The following is an 11,356-nucleotide window of genomic DNA, read 5'->3' as shown; positions in this document are numbered from 1 at the left end:
TGTTGTCAGATTCAGGTTTCCGCATGGATCCAGAGAAAGTCTGGGATCTGCCTGAGAACCTGAAGGCATTGCAACGCTTCCTGGGGTTTGCCAATTTTTATAGAAAGTTTATAAAGAACTATTCCTTGGTGGTCAAACCACTGACGGACATGACCCGTAAGGGATCCGATTTTTCCAAATGGTCACATGCAGCCAAAACTGCCTTTGCATCTCTGAAGGAGAGATTCACCTCGGCCCCTATTCTCGTACAGCCAGATGTCTCGCTTACTTTTATTGTAGAGGTTGACGCATCAGAGGTGGGGGTGGGAGCGGTACTATCTCAGGGCCCGTCCCCTGGTGAATGGCGTCCGTGTGCTTTCTTTTCGAAGAAATTGTCTACTGCAGAAAGGAACTATGATATTGGCAACAGGGAACTTTTGGCTATTAAGTTGGCTTTTGAGGAGTGGCGTCATTTTTTGGAGGGGGGCGGTTCATCCCGTCACGGTGATTACTGATCACAAAAACTTATTATATCTGGAGTCTGCTAAACGTCTCACCCCTAGACAGGCTCGGTGGTCGTTATTTTTTACTAGGTTTAATTTTGTAATAACCTATCGCCCGGGGGCAAAAAATACTAAGGCGGATGCATTGTCTCGAAGTTTTCCTGGAGGGGGTGATGTTGAGGTACCAGAGCCCATTTTTCAAAAGGGGGTGGTGGTCTCTGCATTATACTCAGGTTTGGAGGGGAGGGTGTTGGAAGCTCAGGGGGACGCCCCGGCCTTCTGCCCCTCGGGTAAACTGTTTGTGCCAGAAAATTTACGACTGGAGATACTAAAAGAACACCATAACTCCACACTGGCAGGACACCCAGGTAGTAGGGCAACCTCTGAGTTAGTGTCTCGTCGGTTCTGGTGGCCTAAATGGAGCCAGGAGGTGTTGAATTTTGTGTCTGCATGTGCTACTTGTGCTCGTTCTAAGGTAGATCATACTCGTCCGGCAGGGCGTCTTTTACCTCTGGCCATCCCCAACAGGCCTTGGACGCACCTGTCAATGGATTTCATTACGGATCTACCAGTATCAGCGGGGAAGACTGTTATTCTTGTAGTTGTTGACAGATTCAGTAAAATGGTGCACTTTATTGCTCTTGCCGCATTGCCTAATGCTAACACACTGGCTCAGGTTTTTATTGACCACATCGTGAAGCTTCACGGGGTCCCTTCCGATATTGTTTCGGATCGTGGTACCCAATTCGTTTCTAAATTTTGGAAAGCTTTTTGTTCTCGTTTAGGGGTTCATCTGTCGTTTTCTTCATCTTTCCATCCACATTCCAACGGTCAGACTGAACGTACTAATCAAAACCTAGAGACATATTTGAGATGCTTTGTTTCCGAAAATCAGGAGGAATGGTCATCTTATTTACCGTTAGCCGAGTTTGCCATTAATAATCGTCGTCAAGAATCCACCGATAAGTCACCATTTTTTGGTGCGTATGGTTTCCAACCTCAGTTTTGTACGTTTAGTGAGGGGGGGCCGTCTGGGATTCCCGAGGAGGAACGATTTGCGTCTTGACTTTCTTCAGTGTGGCAGAGTGTGCAAGAAAGTTTGAAGAGAATTGGTGGTAGATACAAACGTGCGGCTGATAGCGCTCTGAAGGTCCGGACCTTGGGGTGAATGACTTGGTGTGGTTGTCTACCAGAAATATCAAGTTGAAGGTTCCCTCGTGGAAATTAGGTCCGAGATTTATTGGTCCTTATAGGGTAATTAAGGTCATTAACCCGGTGGCTTTTCATCTGGAGCTACCTCAGACTCTAAGGATCCATAATGTCTTCCACAGATCTCTGCTTAAGAGATATGTAGAACCTCCTGAACCATTGCCACTACCGCCTCCTCCGGTGGTTGTTGATGGCAGTCTTGAGTTTCAGGTAGAAAAGATTGTTAATTCACGATATGTTCGCCGCTATCTTCAGTACCTGGTGCACTGGAAGGGTTATGGTTCCGAAGAGAGAATGTGGGTTCCAGCATCAGAGATAAAAGCGGACAGACTCATTCGGGCTTTTCATAGCTCCCATCCGGAGAGGCCTGGTCTTGAGGGTCCAGGGGCCCCTCGTAGAAAGGGGGGTACTGTCACAGGAGCAACAGGAGCTCCACCAGCAGCACCACGACCTGGGCCACGTCCCTTATTTGACGCTCTCATATTTCTCAAATTTAGGATCTTGCCCTAATTCGGTGTTTAATTAATAGCAGAATAGAACGACAGTATATAAAGGTTGTATCTCACACGTACAGATGCAGACTAGGCCGCAATTAAAGTGTTTTGCCCGCAATGTGTTTTATTCAAATAACTGAATATAACCACAGTATCTAAAGGGTGTATCTCACACGCCCTGATACAGACTAGGCCGCAATTAAAGTTTTTTGCCAAAAATTGCTGTTTTTCAAATTATCGAATACAACAAAAGTATCTAAAGTGAGTCTCACACGTACTGATCCAGAGTAGGCCGGAATTTAAGTTGTGTGCACAAAATGGCTGTTTTCAAAATAACTGAATATAACCACAGTATCTAGAGTGTGTATCTCACAATGACATATGCAGCACAGGCTGCAAAATTTACTTTTTTGCCCAAAACTGTTTTTTGTTTAACTCCTTAAAGAGGACCTTTCACCGATTATTACACTATGAACTAACTATACAGACATGGAGAGCGGCGCCCGGGGATCTCCCTGCACTTACTATAATCCCTGGGCGGCGCTCCATTCTCCTGCTATGCTCTCCGGTATCTCCGTTCACTAACTTATGGTAGGCGGAGTCTGCCCTTGTTCTGCTGTAGCGCTGGCCAATCGCATTGCAGAGCTCACAGCCTGGGAGAAAATAACCTCCCAGGCTGTGAGCTCTGCGCTGGTTTATTTACACCATGTCCCATTTGAAGCCCCCCTGATGCACCCCTAGAGTAAAAAATCCATAAAAGTGACCCCATCTAAGAAACTACACCCCTCAAGGTATTCAAAACTGATTTTACAAACTTTGTTAACCCTTTAGGTGTTGCACAAGAGTTATTAGCAAATGGAGATGGAAAATTTGCCCAAAAATTTAAATTCTCAAATTTCATTTTAATCCATTTTTTCCAGTAACAAAGCAAGGGTTAACAGACAAACAAAATGCTATATTTATTGCCCCTATTCTGTAGTTAGCATAAACACCCAATATGTGGCGTAAACTACTGTACGGGCACACAGTAGGGTGTAGAGAGAAAGGTGCGCCGTATGGTTTTTGGAAGGCAGACTTTGCTAGACTGGTTTATTTACACCATGTCCCATTTGAAGCCCCCCTGATGCACCCCTAGAGTAGAAACTCCATAAAATGACCCCATTTTGGAAACTATGGGATAAGGTGTCAGTTTTGTTGGGACTATTTTTAGGGTAAATATGATTTTTGGTTTATCTATAGGCAAGGTTACCTAAAATAGAAATTCTGAAATTTCATCTCCAATGGCCAATAACTCTTGTGCAACATCTAAAGGGTTAACAAAGTTTGTAAAATTAGTTTTGAATATCTTGAGGGATGTAGTTTCTTAGATGGGGTCGCTTTTATGGAGTTTTTACTCTAGGGGTGCATCAGGGGGGCTTCAAATGGGCCATGGTGGCAAATAAAAAAGGCCATCAAAATCTGCCTTCCAGAAACCATACGGTGTTCCTTTCCTTCTACGCCCTGCCGTTTGGTCATACAGCAGTTTATGACCACATATGGGGTGTTTCTGTAAAAAGCAGTATGAGGGTAATAAATATTAAGTTTTGTTTGGCTGTTAACCCTTGCTTTGTTATTGAAAAAAATGGGTTAAAATGGAAAATTTGCCAAAAAATTGCTTTTTTAATCACCGTTTTTTAAATAATTTTTTTACAGTGTTCATCTGAGGGGTTAAGGAGGGTATTTTTATTGAGCAGATTCTTACAGAAGCGGCGATACCTAATATGTCTACTTTTTTTTATTTATTTATGTTTTACACTATATTATCTTTTTATAAACAAAAATATATATATTTTAGTATCTCCATAGTCTAAGAGTAATTTTTTTTTTAGTTTTTAGCCGATTATCTTAAGTAGGGGCTAATTTTTTGTGGGATGAGAGGATGGTTTTATTGGCACTATTTTGGGGGGGCATATGACTTTTTGATCGCTTGCTATTACAATTTTTGTGATGTAAGGTGACAAAAAAATACCTTTTTTTTGCACCGTTTTTTTTTTTTTTTTTACTGTGTTCACCTGAGGAGTTAGGGGGGGTATTTTTATAGAGCAGATTCTTACGGACGCGCGATACCTAATATGTCTACTTTTTTTATTTATTTTACTTTTACTAAATAATATTTTTAAAAAAATATCTTTTTCGTTTTAGTGTCTCAAGTCTGAGAACCAGTTTTTTTATCCGATTGTCAGTGGCTAAATTGGGATATTAATTTAGTACTCCATGGAAGTGTGGTACTCCCTGAAGCAACCAATAATGCAGAGGCCCGGATGATCGGGGCACGTGTCACACTGAGTAGTGGTGTCCTTCCGTATCCCCCTCCTGTGACACACTCTGCACCTTTTTTGGGTCCGTCCATTCTTTCCAGTATGGGGGACCACACCTGGAAAGTGTTGGCCATGGACGATCAGGGCGCCTCCAGTTCTTGAGGTACTCCGGCCTGCTCTTTCCAGGTCCGAAAAGATCAGGGCCTTGAGGACTGCCTCATAGAACTTAAGGAATGTCCCTGTGTTGCCAGCGCTCCGGGACAGCACAAAAGAGTTGTACAAGGCAACCTACACCAAGTAGACCGCAACTTTTTTGTACCATGTACAGGTTTTGCGCATGGCGTTATCAGATAGATCAACTCCTCCCATATACCGATTGTAGTCGACGATGCAATCAGGCTTGAGGACCGTTGCCGCGGTACCTCACACAGGGACAGGGGTGATGCCGTTGCTATGAATTGTGGACAGTACAAGGACATCCCTCTTGTCCTTATATCTGACCAGCAACAGGTTTCCACTGGTAAGGGCACGGGTCTCACTCCTTGGAATAAGTACCTGAGGGAGTGGGTAGGGAGGCCGAGTTGATTTTTCCGCACGGTCCCACAAGCGGACGTGGATCTGGCGGCGAGGGACTGGAACAAGGGGATACTAGTATAAAAGTTATCCACATACAGGTGGTAACCCTTATCTAGCAGTGGGTGCATAAGGTCCCACACAAGTTTCCCGCTAACACTCAGAGTGGGGGGACATTCTGGGGGTTGAATACGGGAATCTCGCCCCTTGTACACACGAAACTTGTAAGTGTACCCTGAGGTACTCTGACAAAGTTTGTACAGCTTCACGCCATACCTCGCCCGCTTAGAGGGAACATACTGGCGGAAAAGGAATCTCCCCTTGAAAGCAATGAGAGACTCATCAACCGCGACCTCCCTTCCAGGTACATAGGCCTGTACAAATTTGGCCCGAAAGTGATCGATGACCGGCCTGATTTTGTACAGGCAGTCATAGGCAGGATCACCTTGGGGGGGGCATGCTGTATTATCTGCATAATGCAGGCATTTCCGGATGGCCTCAAACCGGGAGCGTGTCATGGCCGTACTTTAAAGTGGGGTCTGGTAGAGGACATCCCCACTCCAGTAATGCCTGACACTAGGTTTCTTGACTAGGCCCATGTGCAGCACGAGGCCCCAAAATGTCCTCATCTCGGCTGCACTGACCGGAGTCCAGCCACTGGGAGCCCGGATGTTGAGCAATAAACTGTTGGGCGCACAGATTCGTCTGCTCCACTATCAGATTTACAATGTGGTCACTGAAAAAAAGACTAAAATTGTCGTATTCAGTGAAGCCCACTGTGGAAATCTGGATTCCTGGTTGGCCTACAAAATCAAGAATCACGGGCTCATAACGCTCTGGGGTATACCAGACAAGTTCACCGGCAGGGGGCTCCGGTGGATTTAACTGGTGGGCCGGAAAACTAGTACGAGCCCCAGAGCTGCTTATACTAGGGTGGGCCACAGGGTCCCTAGCATGGCGGTCCCCTTGCTCCGCCTGGTGGCGTCTCCGTCGCCTTAGGGGCTCATCATCATCGTTAGATGATGAGGAGGACGCGGATGACAAAAGGAAAGTGGGGTCATCCTCGTCCTCACTGGGACTCTCGGACTCGGAGGCAAGCTGGGCGCATGCCTCCTCGGCCGAAAACATCCGGCGGGCCATAGGGGTGTGTGTGCGTGTGTGTGTGCGTGCGTGAAAAACTTTATTTGGTGTGCGTGTGTGTGGGGGCACGGGTGTTCGCGAACTCACCGTAAACCTAACAGACAAAACAAAAAAAAAATAGCTAAAAAAAGGGCAAAAAATTTGAAAAAAAATTACAATTAAAAATTAAAATCGCTGATCAACCGTCTGAAGTTGATCAGCGGTGGGGTGTGCGATGCGCTAACAGTGGCTGGACGCTAAGAGTGCCTGCCAGAGTCAGCGTACGCACAAAAAAACTGCTTGCACCCAAGCTGCAGCCCCTTTTCGGGGTTTAGGGTCACACAGCTGTGCTGTGGACCCCAGATACCCGATTTTTTTTCTTCTCACTAACTTTCCCTAAAATATCCCTGCCTAATCTAACCTGTCCCTAGCCTTTCCCTAATTACCTGGGTGCTGGGGCACAGATGGGGGTGCTGGGGCACAGATGGGGGTGCTGGGGTGCTGGCTGGAGATCCGTGCAGCGATCTGACGTGCACCGCTCAACTCTCCTCGGCTCCCCGGACACAAAAGGAGGAGGACAGGAGCGCTGCGGTAATTTGAACCTCCCGCCCCTGCAGCCGACCAATGAGAGCGAACCTGAGAGGTGGTGTCACCATCACCTCTCAGGATCACAGGATGGTGATTGGTGGAGACCCGAATAACCCAGAGACCCGAATAACCCTGAAACGCAGCAAACCGCAGGTCTGAATTGACCTGCTGTTTGCTGCGATCGCCGACATGGGGGGGGGGGGGCACAGGACCCCCCGGTGCATTGAGCCAAGGTGCCTGCTCAATGATTTGAGCAGGCACCGGATTCCAATCACCGCCCGCCCGATATATGCAGAAAAGGCTGCAAAATAACGTTTTTGGCCCAAAATGGGTGTTTGTTTAATAACAGAATATGACAGCAGTATATAACGCTTGAATTTCCCACGTTCGGATGCAGCAAGGGCTGTAAAATTGTGTATTTTGCCCAAAAAGGGTGTTAATAAAGCGCTTCTGTGTGGTGCTCTGTGCAGAAACACAGCTGATTGCAGGATCAGCTGTGTTTCTGCCTAGCAGGTCGGGGGCTGCAAACCATGGCTCTGGGGGCCGCATGCAGCCCGCGGGTCGCAGGTTGTGCATTCCTGATGTAAAGGGTGTATCTCACAATGACATGCAGCAAAGGTTGCAAAATGAAGTTTTTGGCCCCAAATGGGTGTTTGTTTAATAACAGAATATGACAGCAGTATATAACCCTTGAATTTCACACATTCAGATGCAGCAAGGGCTGTAAAATTGTGTATTTTGCCCAAAAAAGGGTGTTTTATTAATAGAAGAATATAACCACAGTATCTAAAGGGTGTATATCACACGTACAAATGCAGACTAGGCCACAATTAAAGATTTTTGCCCAAAATTATTTTTTTTCAAATAACTGAATATAACCACAGTATCAAAAGCGTGTATCTCACACGCCCTGATCCAGACTAGGCCGGAATTTAAATTTTTTTGCCCAAAATGGCTGTTTTTCAAATAACTGAATAGAACCACAGTACGTAAAGGGTGTATCTCACACGTACTGAGCCAGACTAGGCTGCAATAATTTTTTTGGGCCCAAAATGGGTGTTTATTTAATAACAGTATATATCAGCAGTATATAAACCTTGAATTTCACACGTTTGGATGCAGCAAGTGCTGTAAAATTGTGGATTTGGCCCAAAAAGAGTGTTTGATTAATAGAAGAATATAACCACAGTATGTAAAGGGTATATCTCACACTTACAGATGCAGACTAGGCTGCAATTAAAGTTTTTTACCCAAAATGGGTGTTTGTTTAATAACTGAATATGACAGCAGTATATAACCCTTGAATTTCACATGTGCTGATGCAGCATGGGCTGAAAAATTGTGTATTTTGCCCAAAAAGGGTGTTTTATTAATAAAAGAATATAACCACAGTATCTAAAGTGTGTATCTCACACGTACAGATCCAGACTAGGCCGCAATTTAAGTTTTTTGCCCAAAATGGCTGTTTTTTAAATTATTGAATAGAACCACAGTATCTAAAGTGTGTATCTCACACGTACTGATCCAGACTAGGCCGGAATTTAAGCTTCTTGCACAAAATGGCTGTTTTCAAAATAACTGAATATAACCACAGTATCTAAAGTGTGCAGCTAGGACTGTAAAATTGTGTATTTTGCCCAAAAAGGGTGTTTTATTAATAGAAGAAAATAACCACAGTATCTAAAGGGTGTATTTTACACGGACTGATCCAGACTAGGCCGCAATTTAAGTTTTTTGCACAAAATGGCTGTTTTGCAAATATCTGTATAGAACCACAGTATCTAAAGGGTGTATCTCACAATGAAATATGCAGCAAAGGCTGCAAAATTAAGTTTTTGGCCCAAAATGGTGGTTATTCAAATAACTGAATATAACCACAGTATCTAAAGGGTGTATGTCACACGTTCCTGATACAGACTAGGCCAAAATTTAAGATTTTTGCACTAAATGGCTGTTTTTTAAATAACTGTGACATATGCAGCAAAGGCTGCAAAATTAACTTTTTTGGCCAAAACGGGTGTTCGTTTAATAACTGAATATGACAGCAGTATATAACCCTTAAATTTTAAAAACCCAGAAAATTATGGCTGTATTTCTAGCTTAAATTGCACACTGACTAATCCAGATGTTGGATATTGCCAAAAAAGTGTGTTTTTTTAGTAACAGAATATGAAAGCTGTATATAATGCTTGAATTTTACACGTGCAGATCTGTAAAATAGTGTATTTTGCAAAAAAAAAGGGTGTTTGTAAAAACTCTGAAAATTATGGCTGTATTTCTAGCTTAAATTGCACACTGACTAATCCTGCAAATGCACCAGATGTTGTATATTGCCAAAAAAGGGTGTTTTTTTAAAACCAGATTATTAGTGCAGTATTTCAAGCTTGGATTTGAATGTCACAAAAGCTCAGATGCAGTGCTGGTGCACTGAGCTTGCATAAAATAGCCCCCGCCGCCGCCCACCTAACAAGCAGTTAACAATAAGAATACATTTCTATGAAGTATTTTTAAAGGCATTGCTGTAGCGGGTGGACAGATAGATGAGCATTTAGTGCAGACTGAAGGGGGGGAGAGTTTATTGAGGGGAAGACAGATTAGTAATGAGTTACACAGTAGTCAAGACAAGAATGAATCTAGGCAACAACAAGAGTTTTGGGGAGCGCCATCTTCCTTTGCCCCTCAGTCATTCTGGATGCAGGAAGAGAGGGTGGAGACTGTGGGGAGGAGTCTTCACTCCCTTGGCTCACGTTGCAAATTTCTTGGTGGGCAGGATTTAGGTTTTTCTCTTCTAGAAGGGCATAGTCAACATCTCTCTTCTAGAAGGGCATAGTCAACAGCTTCTGCTCTCTTCATCAAAAAGAGCTGAAGGTGCTCTAACTGGGATATATATGGACATGTCTCAGCCAAGACTATTTCCTTGTTGTCCTCCCTAAGAGGTTCTCCTGAACACTATCACACAGCCTTCTCCACTAACATTCCCACTAACTTCCTTCTCCACCCATACTGCAGGATGTGGGTCCAGCCCACCTCTCCACAGAGGGGGAGCTAAGCTGGAATAATCCATTCCAGCTTAGATACACTAAACTGTAACTGCCAATGAGTTGCTGCCACCTGCTGGTAACCAGGCTAATTACATGAACAATTGCATTTAACATAGATTTATATGCGCATTTGTGGAAGACATGAGCAAAATCATATCTGATGACAGTATAAAGGCTCTTAGAAGATAGTAGCGGGGTAGAGGGGGGTGTAGTAACACAACTCTGGGGTGTTACATGTGCAGAAAGGTAGCTTATTAGGTGAGAGTAGACCAGACGTGGAGTTTAGAGATGAGGTGGAAGTTAGAGACAGGTCTGTAGTTAGCGGCACGGATTGTTTTTTTAGCATTGGGTTTATACTAAAATGTTTAAAAGAGGGCGGAAAGATGCCAGAAGAGAGAGAGAGAGTTTGTCCCTGGCAGTCAGAGAACTGTGCCTCATTATTCCCAATCATATCTAATACAGGTCACAGTGGTAGAAGTTCTTCTAGATCAAAGTTACAGCTCTCCAGCCTTTGTCGTCAACCAGTATAAAGCTGTATAAGTACTATCCCGAATTCTACCGAAAGTCATTATTTAATATTATAGCTTCTACAGCCATCTAGAAATCTAAGAACATAAAAGTGAAGTTATTCCAAAGATACAAATCAGATTTCTGTTTCTTGATGCAGTATCTTTTTCTGTTCCTGGAATTTACTTAGTAATATGTTTGCATATCTGGCAGGAAGGCAATGTGCAATATACAATATAGAGCAGACCTCAGAATAATGAGTTCTTTATGTGATGAAATACATAAACAAATCAGATTGTAACATGCAGGTTCAATTTGGTTTAGAAAGTGAATTTACATAGAAATGAAATCTGGAGGAATGTATATCCTCCATGTGACCTATTTAGCATTAAGAACATTGCACTGTTTCCAAACCTTGCAGCAGTTTTATGTCTGCTATTTGTGTAGGGGTTGTACTGTATTTTCACGATTTTACATCTATGGATGAAGTTGTACATTGATCAAAGCAGGAGGCTGCAACAAAAGGTTTAGAAAATGGCAATCCATTTAGATACTTCAATGTATATCATTACTTGGCTATACATAAATGTAAATATAATGCAGCGATAGAAAAATAGGTAGAGGTAGATAGATAGATAGATAGATAGATAGATAGATAGATAGATAGATAGATAGATAGATAGATAGATATGAGATAGATAGATATGAGATACAGTGCTGCCCATAATTATTCATACCTCTGGCAAATTTTGACTTATTTACATTTATTCAACCAGCAAGTAATTTTTTGACGGGAAATGACATAGGTGTCTCCCAAAAGATAATAAGACGATGTACAAGAGGCATTATTGTGGGAAAAAAATAAACTTTCTCAGCTTTTATTTCCATTTAAGCAAAAAGTGTCCAATACAAAATTATTCATACCCTTCTTAATAATCAATAGAAAAGCCTTTATTGGCTATTACAGCAATCAAACGCTTCCTATAATTGCAGACCAGCTTTTTGCATGTCTCCACAGGTATTTTTGCCCATTCATCTTTAGCAAT

Source organism: Bufo bufo, chromosome 6, assembly GCF_905171765.1.
Source record: "Bufo bufo chromosome 6, aBufBuf1.1, whole genome shotgun sequence".
NCBI lineage: Eukaryota > Metazoa > Chordata > Amphibia > Anura > Bufonidae > Bufo > Bufo bufo.
This window is presented reverse-complemented; position numbering follows the sequence as displayed.